The sequence below is a fragment of the Triticum urartu genome, chromosome 7A, assembly GCF_056163025.1.
Source record: "Triticum urartu cultivar PI428250 chromosome 7A, HENAU_Tu73, whole genome shotgun sequence".
NCBI classification, from domain to species: Eukaryota; Viridiplantae; Streptophyta; class Magnoliopsida; order Poales; family Poaceae; genus Triticum; species Triticum urartu.
This window is the reverse complement of record NC_141879.1, coordinates 237,119,484-237,140,035: the sequence shown is the minus strand read 5'-3', so window position 1 is coordinate 237,140,035 and position 20,552 is coordinate 237,119,484. Positions and strand designations below refer to the sequence as shown.

General features: G+C 43.6%; 1 pseudogene; it reads right to left on the bottom strand.

Moving 5' to 3' along the window:
• Positions 1-2,555: 2,555 nt before the first annotated feature.
• The window catches only part of LOC147959157 (uncharacterized), a 31,904-nt pseudogene continuing 13,907 nt past the window's right edge, over positions 2,556-20,552 (bottom strand).

The window sequence follows — 20,552 nt, the reverse complement described above, 5'->3', positions numbered from 1 at the left end:
CACGGCAACTTTACTTGGGCTGCAAGCAAAGCTGACTTATCCAACTCTGGATAAGATTCGCTCTCATTGTCTTCGCTCGAAGACATAGGATTTTGGTTAAGCATCACTTCAGTCATTCTGACTGGTTCACTTGGACCCCACTTAACAGTACGATGGTTCCTATGACTCAACAAAGAAGAAAAAGAACGACGAAGCATCTAAGTCTTCGCGCTCCATAGTCTTCATGCAATGTCTTCTCTTGTCATAGTCTTCAATGTGAATGTCTTCACATACCACCTTTGACTTAATGTCTTCATACATTTTTAGGGGTCATCTCTGGTAGGAAAAACTGAATCAATGAGGGACTTCTACCTGTGTTATCCTGCAATTCTCACAAACACATTAGTCCCTCAACCAGGTTTGTCGTCAACCAGATTGTTGGAATGGGAGAAGTACTTGTTCTTCATGGACACATCTACCCTCGATGAGAAGCAAATGGAGTACGTCAATCTTGCCCATGAAGAAGTCTTGGTTCCAAAAAGAGCCATGGCCATGGGAGGAATGAGAGCTATCATGGGAGGCATGGGTGGCTTTGAAGTTACCATGGGAGGCATGGGAGCATCTACGGGAGGCATCGGTGGCTTCGGAGCTACCATGGGAGGCATGGGTGGCTTCCGAACTACCATGGGAGGCAGGGGTGGCTTCGAAGCTACCTTGGGAGGCATGAGTTTTGGGTCTCTCATGGGAGGCATGGGAGCACCTCCGGGTGACATGGGTGGACGCATGTCTTCCGGTGTGCCTCACATACCTTCGCATGATGCCGTTGGAGATCTTGCGAGCACCTTCCGAGCTCCTCATGATGATGCGGCGCGCGACAATGAAGAGGGGGAGGAAGAATCGTCTTCGGATGATGATGAAGAATCAAAGAAAGAGGACGACGATGATGATGCGGCATGATTAATTGGTGATGTTCCATTTGTTTGTGTGAATTTTTATGTGTCATGAACTTGGTTGGGTGATTTTGAACTTGGTTGGATGATGATGTGGCATGATTGTTGATGTGTCGTGCAATTGAACTATGCTATGTATTTATTTTGCACATTTGTTTAATGTTTGAAACATCATCATATTGTCAAAATAGACATTTAAAATTTTATTTGCAAGTGACAGCTGCTCGCGCGCCCTGTAAGTTAGCGCGCCTGCTGGAGCTGCTCACGCGCGTCATATTTTGCAGCGGCCGCTGGAGCCAGCGCCCTACCGCGCGCAAAAATCCATTATTTCCACGCTGTAAGAAGGTTTTAGCATGCCGCGTGGTTGCGCGCCTGTTGAAGATGATCTGATAGGAACGTGCATGCCGCTATGGTGAAGGGATTAGAATTTCTTCTTTCGAACTGTCTCGTTTTATTTTTTGAGAATTAGCTACTGCCTCGTTTTTAAAGGCCATTTAGCTTTCTTTTAGGGGTAAAAGTTTAATCTTATTGATCAAAATCCACAAGGAGTGGAATACAAAATTCATCATTGGGGTGACCCAACCACGAGTGGCACCCCTGCTCGAGAGAGTTTGAAAACTTAGATAGTCAATCTACATTCTCCGCTCGGCCTTCAAAGCTGAAAATACAATTAAAACGGATTGCTCGTTGCTTGACCTCTTTGATGATGTTCCCATGGCCGTTACCAATCCCTTTGTCGATATCATTAATCACTTGTTTTGAACCCAATGCAACAACAAAGTTTTGAAAAACAAATCTTTGGCTAGAGATAGTGCCTCAATTGCTTCTAATGCTGCAACATTAGTCACTCCCTCCACAACCAGGGCAGAACTTCCAAGATAGAGACCTCCAGCGTCCCTACACACTGCAACTACCTAGTCATCCAAGCCAGATCTCCCCACGCTGGCGTCGACATGTATTTTTGCAAAACCCTGCGGTGGTGCCTTTGGTCTCATACATGTGATCATAGGCCTGGTCTGAGTCATTGTATGTTTTTATGGTACCATCTCAAGTTCAACAATGAAAATGTTTATAAAATGATGTGTAGACGAAGGGGGTTGATATATTTCCACATGGATCACCTGTCTCCTTGCCCACCATATCGCCCATCAGAACACCGATAGCTTAAAAAAGGCCTCATGTGAAAGAGTGTCGATCATCAAAAACAAGCATTGCTTTGCACTCGGTTCCATTGTTTCGCACAGGTGCTCCGCTAGCTCTCCATCATCAGGAGCCCATACACACCTTGCCATTGTGCATCCTAGCAGCGACTGTCTCCAAGAATCTGCAGCTCCACACAAAGCGCATCAGTTTGTTGTGGACATGTTCCTGTGTGCTCTCACATCCTTAGTGGGTAACAAGTTCTTCGTTAGCCTCCAAAAAACATGCGTATCTTCCCTAATACCAGTGTTTTCCATAGCAATTTCCATGATACCACATCGCTATTAATGCTTGATGAACCCGTGGAGCCATCTAGCCATGCTTCTCTCTCATTTTGGTTGCAACCATCATCTTATAGGCCAATCTAACAGAAACATTTCTTCTTTTTCCAAAATTCGATGACCAACTATCATCAATATTTGTCGTTCATAAAGGTATGCCGAGAGTGGCTGACACGTCGATCAGTAGGCAAACCTCCGTGATTTTCTCCTTGTCCCATCTAGCTAAAGTTTGATCAATGAGTTCAGACACATACATGAGGATTGTCTGACCTACATCCAAAGGGACACATCATCACGTCCCTGGGAATCCAACTGTCACTCCATATATTAGTTGATGCTCTGTTGCCAATTCTCCTATTCAATCCCTGGTTTAGAACATCACGTCCCTCTCCAGATCTGACTAGGATGGTTACCGAGCTTTGCATCAAGAATCAAACAAGAAGGAAAATAGACATGTTGGGGAACGCAGTAATTTCAAAAAAATTCCTATGCACACGCAAGATCATGGTGATGCATAGCAATGAGAGGGGAGAGTATTGTCTATGTACCCTCGTAGACCATAAGAGGAAGCGTTACGACAACGCGGTTGATGTAGTCGTACGTCTTCACGATCGACCGATCCTAGTACCGAAAGTACGACACCTCCGTGATCTGCACATGTTCAGCTCGGTGACGTCCCACGAACTCACGATCCAGCAGAGTGTCAAGGGAGAGCTTCGTCAGCACGACGGCGTGATGACGGTGATGATGATGCTACCGGAACAGGGCTTCTCCTAAGCACCGCTACGATATGACCGAGGTGGATTATGATGGAGGGGGGCACCGCACACGGCTAAGAGATCAATGATCAACTTGTGTGTCTATGGGGTGCCCCCTGGACACGTATATAAAGGATGGAGGGAGGAGGAGGCCGGCCCTCATAGGGCGCACCCAAAGTGTGGAGTCCTACTAGGACTCCCTAGTCCTAGTAGGATTCCACCTCCCATAGTCCTAGAAGGAGAAGGAAGGAAGGGGGCGCCCTCTTTCCCTAGTCCAATTCGGACCAGTCCTTGGGGAAGGGGAGCGACCACCCTTGAAGCCTTTCTCTCCTTTCCTGTATGGCCCATTAAGGCCCAATACGAATTCCCATAACTCTTCGATACTTCGAAAAATACCCGAATCACTCGGAACCTTTCCAATGTCCAAATATAGCCTTCCAATATATTGATCTTTACGTCTCGACCATTTTGATTCTCCTCGTCATGTCCCCGATCTCATCTGGGACTCCAAACTACCTTCGGTCATCAAATCACATAACTCATAATACAAATCGTCATAGAACGTTAAGCGTGCGGACCCTACGGGTTCGAGAACTATGTAGACATGACCGAGACACCTCTCCGGTCAATAACCAATAGAGGAACCTGGATGCTCTATTGGCTCCAACATATTCTACGAAGATCTTTATCGGTCAAACCGCATAACAACAAACATTGTTCCCTTTTTCATCGGTATGTTACTTGCCCGAGATTCGATCGTTGGTATCTCAATACCTAGTTTAATCTCGTTACCGGATAAAGGATAAACATCTTATAATGCTACCGCCGAACTAAGCAAAATAAGATACATAAAGGATAAACATCACATGCAATCAAAAATATGTGACAAGATATGGCCATCATCATCTTGTGCCTTTGATCTACATCTCCAAAACACCGTCATGATCTCTATTGTCACCGGCATGACACCATGATCTACATCATCTTCATCTCTATCAACGTGTCGTCACATGGTCGTCTCACCAACTATTGCTTTTGCAACTATTGCTATCGCATAGCGATAAAGTAAAGCAATTATATGGCGCTTGCATCTTATGTAATAAAGAGACAACCATAAGGCTCCTGCCAGTTGCGGATAACTTTAACAAAACATGATCATGTCATACAACAATTTATATCTCATCACGTCTTGACCATATCACATCACAACATGCCCTGCAAAAACAAGTTAGATGTCCTCTACTTTGTTGTTGCAAGTTTTACGTGGCTGCAACAGGCTGAGCAAGAACCGTTCTTACCTACACATCAAAAACCACAACGCGGTATAGTGATTGCTTTTTGATCTTCAAAAAGAACCCTGTTCATTGAATCCGATTCAACTAAAGCTGGAGAAACAGACACCCACTAGCCACCTGTGTGCGAAGCACGTCGGTAGAACCAGTCTCGCGTAAGTGTATGCATAATGTCGGTCTGGGCCGCTTCATCCAACAATGCCGCTGAATCAAGAATCAACTAGTGACGGCAAGCAATATGTATATACCACGCCCATAACTCCTTTGTGTTCTACTCATGCATATAACATCTACGCATAGACCTGGCTCGGATGCCACTGTTGGGGAACACAATAATTTCAAAAAAGAAATCCTACGCACACGCAAGATCATGGTGATGCATAGCAACAAGAGGGGAGAGTGTCATCCATGTACCCTCGTACACCGTAAGCGGAAGCGTTATGAGAACGCGGTTGATGTAGTCGTGCGTCTTCATGATCCGACTGATCCTAGTACCGAACGTACGGTACCTCCGAATTCAGCACACGTTCAGCTCGGTGACGTCCCACGAACTCCGATCCAGCAGAGCTTCGAGGGAGAGTTCCGTCAGCACGATGGCATGATGACGGTGATGATGATGCTACCGACGCAGGGCTTCGCCTAAGCACCGCTACGATATGACCGAGGTGGATTATGGTGGAGGGGGGCACCGCACACGGCTAAAAGATCAACTGGTCAACTTATGTGTCCTAGGGTGCCCCCTCCCCCGTATATAAAGGATTGGACGAGGGGGAGGGCCAGCCCTCTACTATGGCGCGCCCTGGGGAGTCCTACTCCCATCGGGAGTAGGATTTTCCCCCTTCCATGTAGTAGGAGTAGGAGAGAAGGAAAGGGAAAAGAGAAGAGAAGGAAGGAGGGGGCGCAGCCCCTCCCCCTAGTCCAATTCGGACTAAGCCTTGGGGGCGTGCAGCCTCCCCTCTCTCTTTCCCCTAAAGCCCAATAAGGCCCATATACTCCCCGGCGAATTCCCGTAACTCTCCGATACTCCGAAAAATACCCGAATCACTCGAAACCTTTCTGATGTCCGAATATAGTTGTCCAATATATCGATCTTTACGTCTCGACCATTTGGAGACTCCTCGTCATGTCCCCGATCTCATCTAGGACTCCGAACTACCTTCGGTACATCAAAACACATAAACTCATATTACCGATCGTCACCGAATGTTAAGCGTGCGGACCCTACGGGTTCGAGAACTATGTAGACATGACCGAGACACGTCTCTGGTCAATAACCAATAGCGGCACCTGGATGCTCATATTGGCTCCCACATATTCTACGAAGATCTTTATCCGTCAAACCGCATAACAACATACGTTGTTCCCTTTGTCATCGATATGTTACTTGCCCGAGATTCAATCGTTGGTATCTCAATACCTAGTTCAATCTCGTTACTGGCAAGTCTCTTTACTCGTTCTGTAATGCATCATCCCGCAACTAACTCATTAGTCACATTGCTTGCAAGGCTTATAGTGATGTGCATTACTGAGAGGGCCCAGAGATACCTTTCCGACAATCGGAGTGACAAATCCTAATCTCGATCTATGCCAACTCAACAAGTACCATCAGATACACCTTTAGAGCACCTTTGTAATCACCCAGTTACGTTGTGACGTTTGGTAGAACACAAAGTGTTCCTCCGGTATTCGGGAGTTGCATAATCTCATAGTCAGAGGAACATGTATAAGTCATGAAGAAAGCAGTAGCAACAAACTAAACGATCATCGTGCTAAGCTAACGGAATGGACCAAGTCAATCACATCATTCTCTAATGATGTGATCCCGTTAATCAAGTGATAACTCGTGTCTATGGTTAGGAAACATAACCATCATTGATTCAACGAGCTAGTCAAGTAGAGGCAAACTAGTGACACTCTGTTTGTCCATGTATTCACACATGTACTAAGTTTCCGGTTAATACAATTCTAGCATGAATAATAAACATTTATCATGATATAAGGAAATATAAATAAAAACTTTATTATTGCCTCTAGGGCATATTTCCTTCAAATCCTTCTCTCTGATTTTTCTCCCCGGAAGTGAATATATGGAGTCAAGATGGACGTCGGTGGAGCGTCAGGGGGCTCACAAGGCAGGGGGCGCGCCCCCCACCCTCGTGGACAGGGTGTGGGCCCCTGACATGGATCTTTTCACCAGTATTTTTTATATATTCCAAAAATAATCTCCGTTGATTTTTAGGTCATTCCGAGAACTTTTATTTCTGCACAAAAATAACACCACGGCAATTCTGTTGAAAACAGCGTCAGTCCGGGTTAGTTCCATTCAAATCATGCAAGTTAGAGTCCAAAACAAGGGCAGAAGTGTTTGGAAAAGTAGATACGACGGAGACGTATCAACTCGCCCAAGCTTAAACCTTTGCTTGTCCTCAAGCAATTCAGTTGATAAACTGAAAGTGATAAAGAAAAACTTTTACAAACTCCGTTTGCTCTTGTTGTTGCAAATATGTAAATCCAGCATTCAAGTTTTCATCAAATATTATGAACTAACCATATTCACAATAACATTTAGGTCTCATGTTTACTCATACCAATGGCATAATCAACTAGCGAGCAATAATAATAAATCTCGGATGACAAAACTTTCTCAAAACAATCATAATATGATATAACAAGATGGTATCTCGCTAGCCCTTTCTGAGACCGCAAAACATAAATGCAGAGCACCTTTAAAGATCAAGGACTGGCTAGACATTGTCATTCATGGTAAAAGAGATCCAGTCAAGTCATACTCAATGTAACTAACATTAATACATGCAAATGACAGCGGTGCTCTCTAGCTGGTGCTTTTTAATAAGAGGATGATGACTCAGCATAAAAGTAAATGGATAGGCCCTTCGTAGAGGGAAGCAGGGATTTGTAGAGGTGCCAGAGCTCGATTTTGAAATAGAGATGAATAATATTTTGAGCGGTATACTTTCATTGTCAACATAACAACCAAGAGGTCTCGATATCTTCCATGCTACACACATTATAGGCGGTTCCCAAGCAGAATGGTAAAGTTTATACTCCCCCACCACCAACAAGCATCAATCCATGGCTTGCCCGAAACAACAGGTGCCTCCAACTAACAACAATCCTGGGGGAGTTTTGTTTGCAATTATTTTGATTTGATTTCAGCATGGGACTGGGCATCCCAGTGAACAGCCATTTTCTCATGAATGAGGAGCAGAATCCACTCCTCTTGAGAATAACCCGCCTAGCATGGAAGACACAGACAGCCCTAGTTGATACAGGAGCTATCGAGCATACAAAACAGAATGTTTATTTGAAGGTTTAGAGTTTGGCACATACAAATTTACTTGGAACGGCAGGTAGATACCGTATATAGGTAGGTATGGTGGACTCATATGGAATAACTTTGGGGTTTATGGAATTGGATGCACAAGCAGTATTCTCGCTTAGTACAAGTGAAGTCTAGAAAGAGACTGGGAAGCGACCAGCTAGAGAGCGACAACAGTCATGAACATGCATTAAAATTAATCAACACCGAATGCAATCATGAGTAGGATATAATTCACCATGAACATAAATATCATGGAGGCTATGTTGATTTTGTTTCAACTACATGCGTGAACATGTGCCAAGTCAAGCCACTCGAGTCGTTCAAAGGAGGATACCACCCCATCATACCACATCACAACCATTTTAATAGCATGTTGGCACGCAAGGTAAACCATTATAAACTCCTAGCTAATAAAGCATGGCATAAGCAACTATAATCTCTAATTGTCATTGCAAACATGTTTCATTCATAATAGGCTGAATCAGGAACGATGAACTAATCATATTTACAAAAACAAGAGATGTCGAGTTCATACTAGCTTTTCTCATCTCAATCAGTTCATCATATATCGTCATTATTGCCTTTCACTTGCACGACCGAATAGTGTGGATAATAATAATAGTGCACGTGCATTGGACTAAGCTAGAATCTGCAAGCAATCAATTCAAGGGAGAAAACAAGGTAATATGGGCTCTTTGTTAGATCAACAATAATGCATATGAGAGCCACTCAACATTTTCATTATGGTCTTCTCCTCTCGAGCCCCAAAAGAAAGAAATAAAACAAAACTATTTACACGGGAAAGCTCCCAACAAGCAAAAGAAGAATAGGAAATCTTTTTGGGTTTTCTTTTTAATTACTACTACAGGCATGAAAACTAAACTAACTAAAAGCTACAACTAATTTTTTTGGTTTTTCTTAAGGTTTTTCAAACACAAAAAAGAAAGCTTAAAAGGAAAATAAACTAGCATGGATGATACAATGAAAAAGTATGAGCACCGACAACTGGCATGAGTGTGTGAACATGAATGTAATGTCGGTGAGAAATATGTACTCCCCCAAGCTTAGGCTTTTGGCCTAAGTTCGTCTTTGCCCATTGATGGCCTGGTGGATATCCGAAGTTGAATCTGGGGTCGTACTGAGATGCATCAGCTACTGCCTGAAGAGCTGCAGCCTGGAGGCGATCTGCCTCCGTCCTCCTCTCGTACTCATCCTCCTCCTCCCTGGTTATAACATATCTCTTTTTTTCCTGAAAGTCAAAGAAAGAAGGAGTAGGGAGAGCGACGTGATAGATGCGTCGTCTATCAAAGATTAGTTGGTACTGGAGGGACTGGTCATTCCTCTCAACAAACTGATGACAAACCATAGCATTATAATCTAAATAAGCAGGAGGCAACTCAATATCATATCCACGTATGGGTATCTCAAGAAAATCAGCTAAACGGGTTGCATAAATTCCACCAAAGAAATCTCCATTAATTCTATTATTATGCAACCTACGTGCAACAATGGCTCCCAAGTTATATTGTCTATCTCCTAATACAGCACTCTTGAGAACACTTAGGTCGGGAACAGACATGTGACATGCTTCATCCTTACCATTAATGCATCTACCTATGAAGAGAGCAAAATAATGTATGGCAGGAAAATGAATGCTTCCTATGGTAGCTTGTGTTATTTCTCTAGATTCCCCCACAGTGATACTAGCAAGAAAATATTTATATTCAGATTTACAAGGTTCACTAACATTACCCCACTGTGGGAGTTTACAAGTAGCATTAAAATCTTCTAAGTCCATGGTATAAGATTTATCATAAAGATCAAATAGGACAGTTTGAGAATTGTGTGATGATTATTCAAACCTTCTCACAAAGGAATCAGTGAGGTAGTAGTACTGACGGCACTTATCTGCCTCGAAGCTCTCAAGATCAGTGTTACGCACATATGCGTCAAATTCCTCCTTGATTCCTGCTCGAACCATGAAGTGCTCTGACGGCCATTCACAAGGCCGCACTTGAGCATCCCTTGGTAGTTCATTGTCCGGCTCGCGTATTGCGGGCCTGGGTCCTTGTTTCCTTGAGGAACCACCTTGGTACATTTTCCTAAACATATTTCTTCCTCTGAAATTTTTATTTACTCAAAATAAAAGTGATCCAAACTCAACAAGATTGATAGCAACTACTCCTACAAGTGCCTAGAGGCTATATCATGCATTAAAACTACTTTTGACCACATAAAATTGACATGCAAGCTCAAGAACAAGGTCACCTAAGCAGCAAAAATTTGCAATAAATAAAGCACTAGAACAAAAACTAATTGGACCATTGGAGGAGTCACATACCAAAGAACAATCCCGCAAAGCAGTTTTGTGAATGGAGCTTTGAGCAAGGAGATCGAAAATGGCAGCAAGATGAGCAAGAACTCGGGTTTGAGCTGGCTAGTGATTTTTCTGGAGCAAGACGAAGTGTGTGGGTGCAAGGATAAGTGGAGGGGACCCACGTGGGGTCCATGAGGCAGGGGGCGTGCCCAGGGGGTGGGCGCGCCCTCCACCCTCGTGGGCACGTGGTTGCTCCCCCTGCTGTGTTCTCAGTGCCTAAAATCCTCAAATATTCTAGAAAAAAATCATATTTAATTTTCAGGGCATTTGGGGAACTTTTATTTTTGGGGTATTTTTTATTGCATGGATAATTCAGAAAACGGACATAAAATACTTTTTTTTGCTTTATTTAATATAAATAACATAAAGTAAAAAGAGGGTACAGAGAGTTGTGTTTTCTAACTTCATCCATCTCATGCTCATCAAAATGAATCCACTAACAAGGTTGATTAGGTCTTGTTAACAAACTCATTTCGAAAAACACGAAACCGGAGAAATTTCGAATAACACTAGGTTACCTCAATGGTGATATGCACATCCCCAACAATAAGAATATCATATGTCTTCTTGACAGTAGGAAGAGGAAATTCAAAAGCTCCAATAGTAATTGTTGAAAATTTTCCAATAGAATTGACACTATGGACTTAAGGTTGTTTCCTCGGAAAGTGTACCGTATGCTCATTACCATTAACATGAAAAGTGACATTGCCTTTGTTGCAATCAATAACAGCCCCTGCAGTATTCAAAAAGGGTCTACCAAGGATAATCAACATACTATCATCCTCGGGAATATCAAGAATAACAAAGTCCGTTAAGATAGGAACGTTTGCAACGACAACAGGCACATCCTCACAAATACCGACAGGTATAGCAGTTGATTTATCATCCATTTGCAAAGATATTTCAGTAGGTGTCAACTTATTCAAATCAAGTCTATGATATAAAGAGAGAGGCATAACACTAACACCGGCTCCAAGATCACATAAAGCAGTTTTAACATAGTTTCTTTTAATGGAGCATGGTATAGTTGGTACTCCTGGATCTCCAAGTTTCTTTGGTATTCCACCCTTAAAAGTGTAATTAGCAAGCATGGTGGAAATTTCAGCTTCCGGTATCTTTCTTTTATTTGTAACAATATATTTCATGTATTTAGCATAAGGATTCATTTTAAGCATATCAGTCAAACGCATACGTAAAAATATAGGTCTAATCATTTTAGCAAAGCGCTCAAAATCCTCATCATCCTTTTTCTTGGATGGTTTAGGAGGAAAAGGCATGGGTTTCTGAACCCATGGTTCTCTTTCTTTACCGTGCTTCCTAGCAACAAAGTCTCTCTTATCATAACGTTGATTCTTTGATTGTGGTTTATCAAGATCAATAGCGGGTTCAATCTCTACATCATTATCATTGCTTGGTTGAGCATCAACATGAACATCATCATTAACATTATCACTAGGTTCATGTTCATTACCAGATTGTGTTTCAGCATCAGAAATAGAAATATCATTGGGATTCTCAGGTGTGTCAACAACAGGTTCACTAGAAGCATGCAAAGTCCTATCATTTTTCTTCTTCTTCTTTTTAGAAGGACTAGGTGTATCAACATTAGTTCTCTGAGAATCTCTCCCTAATAATAAAGCACGGATTGACTCCGTGGGTTCACCGTCACAATACGCTTTCTTGTTGTAAATTTATGCTTTCAGTTTGAATTTAAAACATATATACGAGGTGGTACTAATTCGGGAACCACATCATATGCATCAAAATTCGTACTAATAAAAATTACAAGATAGAAATTCGAACCTGGGCCCCTACATCCAAAGCACAACGAACTAGCCAACTCACCTACCACAAGTCTCTCTGATAAACGCAACGAACGTTCTATACTTATATTGAATTAAACCTGGACTTCGTATATTTTCTTGGCACAGAAGCCACTAGCGCTGCTTGGGCCGCGTCATGTAATCCAGCGGATCGAACGCAACGTGTTGATGGGCCTGCACAACGCACCATGTGAGTGGGCTTCAAGAATACGTAAAATATTATTACTCCTGTGGATCGAACTCAGGATACGTCCTTTCTTTTTAAGGCTATATATACAACCAGCAACCTTTGAATTAGTAGTCCAGCCTTGCTACTGTTCATGAAATCATTACAATTTATATACACCAATGAGTAGACAATCAACAAGCTCCTTGGTTAATAAATAAAGGATGAGGTGTGGGATTTCTTAAAGAAAACATGATGAGGTGTGGGATTGTGGGAGAGGCTGAAGATAAACATGAACATTGAGGGATGAGTTAGAGTTGCTAGCTGTAAACGAGGCTGGACATACTCCCTCCGTCCCAAAATTATGTTGCTCCCTTGAGATTTTTTCTTCTAAATGAAATCTTGGACGGATTTGTGGGTGCTATTTTCTAATTTCCAAGAAGCTTCAGCGAGGGGTGAGCGTGCATGGGCTGGTGTTGTTGCTGCAAGTGAGTTCGTCCTTTTTTTTAACAGCTAATCTATTTTTCGAGAGAAAAAGAAAGTGTGTTAATTGGACAAAGTGGGTTGGCTAAAATTCCTAAGATAGCCCCAAGAAACTGAAAGGGATGAACTTTGATTTATTCATGCATGGTGTCAATAAACTGTCGTACAAAAAAGCATATCAAAAATATCGCATGCCTACCATGGTTTTTAATGCCTGACTAATGTACATTTCTGCTAGACCTTGGCATGCACCTCTCGGTTGCCGCCAGGTTGCACCGTTGGGTGTTGTAGAGTCGCGTTGATGAGTGCTTAGTGCTTTGGTAGACATTCTAATTGTCTTTCCCGTTGCAACGCATGGGCATATGTGCTAGTATTGCTAAATTCTCTTAGGGTGGCCCTCGGGATACAAAGGTTCCTGAGTAATTTTACCACCTCTAGTCATAACTCTAACAGTATTCTCATTTTTCTTATTATTTAATTCATTGAGCAAATCATTCTGAGCCTTAAGTACTTGTTCTACTTGAGTGGTAACCAAAGAAGCATGTTTACTAATAAGTTTAAGTTCACCTTTAACTCTAGACATATAATCACTCAAGTGTTCTAGCATATCAGAATTGAATTTCAATTGTCTACCAACATAAGCATTGAAGTTCTCTTGTTTAACCATAAAGTCATCAAACTCATCCAAGCATTGGCTAGCAAACTTAGTAAATGGAATTTCATATTTATCAAATCTATAGAGAGAATTTACCTTTACTACCTGTGTCGGGTTATCAAGACCATGTATTTCTTCAATAGGTGGTAAATTCTTAACATCTTCAGCTTTAATACCTTTTTCTTTCATAGATTTCTTTGCCTCTTGCATATCTTCAGGACTGAGAAATAGAATACCCCTTTTCTTAGGAGTTGGCTTAGGAGTTGGTTCAGGAAGTGTCCAATTATTTTCATTAGTCAACATATTATTCAATAGCAATTCAGCTTGATCAACAGTTCTTTCCCTGAAAACACAACTAGCACAACTATCCAGGTAATCTCTGGAAGCATAGGTTAGTCCATTATAAAAGATATCAAGTACTTCATTTTTCTTGAGAGGATGATCACACAAAGTATTAAGTAATCGGAGAAGCCTCCCCCAAGCTTGTGGGAGACTCTCTTATTCAATTTGCACAAAATTATATATTTCCCTTAAAGCAGCTTGTTTCTTATGAGCGGGGAAATATTTAGCAGAGAAGTAATAAATCATATCCTGGGGACTACGCACACAACCAAGATCAAGAGAATTAAACCATGTTTTAGCATCACCCTTTAATGAGAACGGAAACAACTTAAGGATAAAGTAATAGCGAGTTTTCTCGTCATGAGTAAACAGGGTGGCTATATCATTTAATTTAGTGAGATGTGCCACAACAGTTTCAGATTCACAGCCATAGAAAGGATCGGATTCAACCAAAGTAATTAACTCAGGATCAGCAGAGAAATCATAATCCTTATCAGTAATAAAGATAGGTGAAGTAGAAAAGGTAGGGTCATATTTCATTCTAGCATTCAAAGATTTTTCTTTAAGCTTAACTAATAATTTCTTAAGATCAGATCTATCATTGCAAGCTAAAAAGTCTCTAGCAGTTTCTTCATCCATAACATAACCCTCAGGCACAACATGCAATTCATATCTAGGGGGAGAATCTTCATCATCACTTTCATCAATATTATCAGATTCAATAATTTCATTCTCTCTAGCCCTAACAAGTTGTTCATCAAGAAATTCACCTAGTGGCACAATATTATCAAGCATAGAAGTAGTTTCATCATAAGTATCATGCGAAGCAGAACTGGCATCATCAATAACATGCGACCTATCAGAATCAATAGCATGTGTAGGTGTCGCAAGTTTACTCAAAACAGAAGGTGAATCAAGTGCGGAGCTATATGGCAGTTCCTTACCTCCCCTCGTAGTTGAGGGAAAAATCTTGGTTCTTTGATCTTTCAAGTTCTTCATAGTGATAAGCAGGTATAAATCCCAAGTGACTCAAAGAATAGAGCTATGCTCCCCAGCAACGGCGCCAGAAAATAGTCTTGATAACCCACAAGTATAGGGGATCGCAACCGAGTTTATTGATTCGACACAAGGGGAGCCAAAGAATATTCTCAAGTATTAGCAGCTGAGTTGTCAATTCAACCACACCTGGAAACTTAATATCTGCAGCAAAGTGTTTAGTAGCAAAGTAATATGATAGTAATGGTAATGGTAGAAAAAGAAATATTTTTGGTTTTATAGTGATTGTAACAGTAGCAACGAAAAAGTAAATAAGCGAAGAACAATATATGAAAAGCTCGTAGGCAATGGATCAGTGATGGATAATTATGTCGGATGCGATCAATCATGCAACAGTTATAACATAGGGTGACACAGAACTAGCTCCAGTTCATCAATGTAATGTAGGCATGTATTCCGAATATAGTCATACGTGCTTATGGAAAAAAACTTGCATGCCATCTTTTGTCCTACCCTCCCGTGGCAGTGGGGTCCTATTGGAAACTAAGGGATATTAAGGCCTCCTTTTAATAGAGTACCGGACCAAAGCATTAACTCATAGTGAATACTTGAACTCCTCAAACTACGGTCATCACCGGTAAGTATCCCGATTATTGTCACTTCGGGGTTAACGGATCATAACACATAATAGGTGAATATAGACTTGCAAGATAGGATCAAGAACTCTCATATATTCATGAAAACATAATAGGTTCAGATCTGAAATCATGGCACTCGGGCCCTAGTGACAAGCATTAAGCATAGCAAAGTCATAGCAACATCAATCTCAGAAAATAGTGGATACTAGGGATCAAACCCTAACAAAACTAACTCGATTACATGATAAATCTCGTCCAACCCATCACCGTGCAGCAAGCCTACGATGGAATTACTCACGCACGGCGGTGAGCATCATGAAATTGGTGATGGAGGAAGGTTGATGATGACGATGGCGATGGATTCCCCTCTCCGGAGCCCCGAACGGACTCCAGATCAGCCCTCCCGAGATAGATTAGGGCTTGGCGGTGGCTCCGTATCGTAAAACGCGATGAATCCTTCTCTCTGATTTTTTTTTCTCCCGGAAAGTGAATATATGGAGTCAAGATGGACGTCGGTGGAGCGTCAGGGGGCCCACGAGGCAGGGGGCACGCCCAGGGGGTAGGCACGCCCCCACCCTCGTGGACAGGGTGTGGGCCCCTGACGTGGATCTTTTCGCCAGTATTTTTTATATATTCCAAAAATAATCTCCGTTGATTTTCAGGTCATTCCGAGAACTTTTATTTCTGCACAAAAATAACACCATGGCAATTCTGCTGAAAACAGTGTCAGTCCGGGTTAGTTCCATTCAAATCGTGCAAGTTAGTGTCCAAAACAAGGAGAAAAGTGTTTGGAAAAGTAGATACGACGGAGACGGATCATATACCCAATAGTTTCATTAGGGTATCCTATGAAGACGCATTTTTCCGACTTGGGTTCGAGCTTTTCAGGTTGAAGTTTCTTGACATAAGCATTGCATCCCCAAACTTTCAGAAATGACAACTTAGGTTTCTTTCCAAACCATAATTCATACGGTGTCGTCTCAACGGATTTCAATAGAGCCCTATTTAAAGTGAATGCGGCAGTCTCTAAGGCATAACCCCAAAATGATAGCGGTAGATCGGTAAGAGACATCATAGATTGCACCATATCCAATAGAGTGCGATTACGATGTTCGGACACACCATTACGCTGAGGTATTCTAGGCGGCGTGAGTTGTGAAACAATTCCACATTTCCTTAAGTGTGTGACAAACTCGTGACTCAAATATTCCCCTCCATGATCTGATCGTAAGAACTTTATTTTCCTGTCACGTTGATTCTCTACCTCACTCTGAAATTCCTTTAACTTTTCAAAGGTCTCAAACTTGTGTTTCATTAAGTAGACATACCCATATCTACTTAAGTCATCAGTGAGGGTGAGAACATAACGATAGCCACCGCGAGCCTCAACGCTCATTGGACCACACACATCAGTATGTATGATTTCCAATAAATTGGTTGCTCGCTCCATTGTTCCAGAGAACAAAGTCTTGGTCATTTTGCCCATGAGGCATGGTTCACACGTGTCAAATGATTCATAATCAAGAGACTCCAAAAGTCCATCTGCACAGAGTTTCTTCATGCGTTTGACACCAATGTGACCAAGACGGCAGTGCCATAAGTATGTGGGACTATTGTCGGTGTCAAAACCGGCGGATCTCGGGTAGGGGGTCCTGAACTGTGCGTCTAAGGCGGATGGTAACAGGAGGCAGGGGACACAATGTTTACCCAGGTTCAGGCCCTCTCGATGGAGGTAATACCCTACGTCTTGCTTGATTGATCTTGATGATATGAGTATTACAAGAGTTGATCTACCACGAGATCGTAGAGGCTAAACCCTAGAAGCTAGGCTATGATTATGATTGTTGTTGTCCTACGGACTAAACCCTCCGGTTTATATAGACACCGGAGGGGGCTAGGGTTACACGGAGTCGGTTACAAGGGAGGAGATCTACATATCCGAATTGTCAAGCTTGCCTTCCACGCAAAGGAGAGTCCCACCCGGACACGGGACGAAGTCTTCAATCTTGTATCTTCATAGTCCAACAGTCCGGCCAAAGTATATAGTCTGGTTGTCCGAGGACCCCCTAATCTAGGACTCCCTCAGTAGCCCCTGAACCAGGCTTCAATGACAATGAGTCTGGTGCGCAGATTGTCTTCGGCATTGCAAGGCGGGTTCCTTCTCTGAATACTCCATAGAAGATTTTGAACACAAGGATCGTGTCCGTCTCTGCAAAACAAATTCCACATACCATCGTAGAGAGTATAATATTCCGACAAATATAATCTTCTGACAACTTTTCATAATGTGACATCACACCATGGCCCGGTCATTATTCGAACCGTTTTTCTCAACCAGCTACTACGCGTATTGCGAGGCGGTTTTCTGGGCACATCTTGTCGAAGAAGAGATCGTGTCCCCTTATCACGGGATTCTCATCAATACGGGTGTGGGTAACCCAACCGCACCTCCTGGTATAACTCCTCGATTTTAGGCAAGTTCCAAACGGCCACATGGAGGACGCTTGATATTCATCCTCTTTATAAAGGGGCCAAGACATGTCCTTTTCTTCTCACGCTCAATCCTTCCCCTCCCCCACCTTGAGTTCCAACACCCAAGGCTCGGGCTAAGTGCCTCGGACCTTCAACCATGTCCAGATCCAACCTTCAGGGCTGGTGGATGGCCCCCTCTGTCACAGAGGGGGACATCAAGAAGCTAAGGGAAGCCAAGTATCTGACCTTCGAAATCTCGCACAGGCTGCCTACTCAAGGGTAGGTCATCTCCACTCCTGAACCCAACGAGAGTGTCGTATTTGTTTCCCACTTCCTCCGAGGGCTAGGCTTTAGTCTTGATCCCTTCGTCAGAGGGCTTATGTTCTATTACGGGCTCGATTTCCATGATCTAGCCTCGGACTCCATCCTTCACATCTCGTTGTTTATCGTCGTGTGTGAGGCCTTCCTCCACATCACCCCACACTTCGGCTTATGGATCAAGACTTTCAATGTGAAGCCGAAGATGATCAATGGGCGACACGCAAAATGCGGAGGTGCCACAATAAGCAAAGGCGTCGATGCCCCATGGCCAAAGGGTTCCTTCCCGGAGGTGTCCAACTTATGGCAGCGGGAATGGTTTTACATCACAGCTCCCTGAAGTACTAAGTGGGTAGCTCCCCCACCTTCCGTTTGGGCCCCCCGCCGCAACTGTCGTCATGGGTCAATAAGGGGCTGGACTGGGGCCAGTTAATGACGTGCCGACATTGCAGAGTCGCATCCGGGATCTCCTCAAGAGAGATGTCAGCCTTGTCAAGGTAATGCAAGCCATGCTAGTTCGCCGGGTCCTGCCATGCCAATGTCGGTCTCTTTGTATGTGCGAGTTCAACCCGGAAGGACCGCGAGCTATTCAGCAGTTCTTCGGCATGACGCTCGAAGAGATGTATGGATTGTTCTTCGGATCACGAATAAAGTGTCCGGACACCACCGAGGATGCGGGTCTCAACTGCAACCGTCCAGATACCCAGGTGAGTAATTCTGTGACCGAACATGCTATCTTTTTATTTGTCACAATATCATTCTAAAAAAATCGATCTTGGCCAGGACTGGATAAGAAAGGCGAAGATGATCAGGTGTTCAGCCCCCCTTCCCGAAGGCTCACCGGATCCTGTGCTAGCCAGGATGCTCGAGCATGCACTTTATTAAGTGCCATCAGGGGAAGATAAAGGGAGAGATAAAGAAGCCAAAAGCGGGCCTCACGCATTACTCATCCAAACCGGGGGAATTAGTGTCTCCGTGAAGGAGGATAATCAGGGAGAAGAATCTAGAATCCCTTCTCCCCAAGGAAGTAAAAGAACCGCCCCTAAAGACCTGGAAACGAAGGTTTCCAAACGAGGGAAGAAACCTTCGCCATAGGGCCCTGCCCCGGAGGGCGTCCTTACCGCACAGTGCCCACAAGGGGGCCAGCCCTCCACCGAGTTGTAAGTGAATCAAGAGTACTTTTGGTAAATATACCCTGCTTTATCTCCAAGGACAATAACCGAGACATATATCTTGCAGTCCGGCTCGTAGCCCCTCTCAACAGAGTTCATCTTCGAGGGATCTTCTTCTGGACATGATGGAAAGCGAAATGCCTCCCTCTGCCTCCCCGCCTCTTGGGGCGGACGACCCTGAGGTGTCGTCACGGAGGGTTTCTCCTGACCCACCAAGGCCAGAAGGTAATCCTTCGGCCACCCAAAGTCCGGAACATTCATCTCCTATGGAGAGCAACAAAAAGAGTCCAGGACTGTCTGGTGCACAACCGGACACACTGATGAGTCTTTTGGAGAAGGCGGCTATCTCAGAGGCGCATCGTACTTTAATGGGTACGGTGGTTGAGAGGATTTCATCCGCCAAAATGGGTTCCATGAAGCTTTTGTGAGTCTGCTAAGAGGCTTTGAGGTACGCAAAGTAATATATATAAAAAATTAATGGTACCGCACTCGCTAGGTGTGCTCTATACAGATAGTAGCCCCTGAGACTCTGGTTGCTGTCCGGAGGCGGCAAACAGAGGATCGTAGTCCCAGGTAATGATTGTGTTGCCTTCATGTGCAGGCGGCTGACGGTCCGGTGGCTGGACGGACTGCTGAATTTGCCAGACTTATCCGGCAACTTGACGCGGCAGATGCTGACATCGCGCTTGTGAACAGGCAGCTTGACAAGGCACAGGGTATGTATTTTCGAGTGGTCAAAAAATATTAAGAGGAGCATGATGCTAGTATCTATAATATGTTGTGACTGCAGATGGAGCTGCCGCCGTGGAGACCCTTCGGGCGGAACTTGCCCAAGCCAAGGAACAAGCCAAGAGGAGTGATGCGGCCGCCCTAAAGGCGGCCAAAGAGTTAAGATCCGAACAGGCTGCTCGTCGCTAGAGCGATGATAAAATAGCCAAGATGGCTATTGAGCTAAAGGATGCCGCCGATCGGTATGAGCTGCTTGAAAAGGAAAGCCAAGTGAAAATGGCGGACCTGGAGAAAACCATGGTAGCAGCCAAGGAGACCCGCTCTAAAATCAGAGCGGTGAAGGAGGAGCTTCGTCAAGCCAGAGATATCACGGCTGGGAAGCCCTTTTTGTTGTGGACGAAGTTCGGAGATCCAAAGTATGCCCCTCTGGATCAATTATGGAGTGCTGCAGACGCGTATTCGCACCTGGCAATGAGTGCTACTGATGCGACTGAGTTCTTCAAAGATCAAAAAGATCACGAAATGGAAGAGTTGTTCTGGTCACAGTTCAGTGCTCCGATGCGTCCGCTGCTGTTAAA